The sequence below is a fragment of the Penaeus monodon genome, chromosome 22 (genome assembly GCF_015228065.2).
Source record: "Penaeus monodon isolate SGIC_2016 chromosome 22, NSTDA_Pmon_1, whole genome shotgun sequence".
In the NCBI taxonomy this organism is placed as follows: domain Eukaryota; kingdom Metazoa; phylum Arthropoda; class Malacostraca; order Decapoda; family Penaeidae; genus Penaeus; species Penaeus monodon.
This window is the reverse complement of record NC_051407.1, coordinates 6664428-6665548: the sequence shown is the minus strand read 5'-3', so window position 1 is coordinate 6665548 and position 1121 is coordinate 6664428. Positions and strand designations below refer to the sequence as shown.

The following is a 1121-nucleotide window of genomic DNA, read 5'->3' as shown; positions in this document are numbered from 1 at the left end:
GTAACAATATTCGAATCTTCAGATTTTCTAGTGTCAACATATTTTAGATCACAAAAATGTGTTCGCAGTTTATGGTGCACTATATAGAGTGGAGGGACTTGGGGGACTGTAGCTTCCACCACCTGATCCACCTCCACTGCCGCCTCCAATTCCACCTCCAAATCCACCTCCACTGCCGCCTCCAATTCCACCTCCAAATCCACCTCCACTGCCGCCTCCAAATCCACCTCCACTGCCGCCTCCAAATCCACCTCCACTGCCGCCTCCAAATCCACCTCCGATACCACCTCCAAATCCGCCTCCGATGCCGCCACCAGAACCTCCACTGCCACCACCTCCTACGACTTGACCGCCACCTTGAGAAGCAGCACTCAGCGCCGTTTGGAGGTCTACTCCACCAGGAAGAGTCGGGTTCTCTCCTTCTGCGTAGTTCACGAAGAACACTTCGGGATCCGCTGGTGGTGGGGCTGGCACCTCGATCACCTGTTGACCTTGTTCCGACTGTTTGTTAAGAACAAACAAAACATGTTGTTGCCTCGGAGGAGGAACAACGATGGGTTCGGGTCCTTGACCACCTTCAGGAAGTCTTACGAAAACAATATTGCGTTCAAGTTTAGGTTTTGGAACGTACGCTGGCCCACTGGAAGAAGCTTGATTTGCCGGCACATCATACAAGAACACACGACTGTTTACTTGAGGTGTGACACAGCTGCCATCCACGTGTCGCACTTGTCCACCGCCACAACCCCCGGCGTTATAGGATGGGCCAGAAGGAGTGGGCAGGTTGTACCCCTGTGGGGCAGCAGATGCGGCAGCCACCAATAATAAAATCTATTAGGAAAGAGAAGCATCAGTGAGTTTTTGTCCCCAGTCACCCTTATAAACTGAATGTCATTCACACTTCAGAAGACACGAAACACGAGGCTTTAGACTACTCACCAGGAGCTTCATGTTGAATGTTGATATCATACGTGCAAGTGACGCTCTATATATACACCGATTGCTATTGCTCCTCCTACACTCGCAGACAAACATCACGAGGCCTTTCCCTTCTTTGCTTTGCGAATCATGGTTTCAAATGTAGATACAGATATTTTATTAGACAACGAAACGAAATGAAA

The 1121-nt window shown here is 49.8% G+C and overlaps 1 pseudogene; it reads right to left on the bottom strand.

Annotated features, from left to right (window-relative positions):
- Nucleotides 1-12: 12 nt before the first annotated feature.
- On the bottom strand, nt 13-951 carry LOC119587216 (annotated as a pseudogene).
- Between the last annotated feature and the right edge of the window lie 170 nt (nt 952-1121).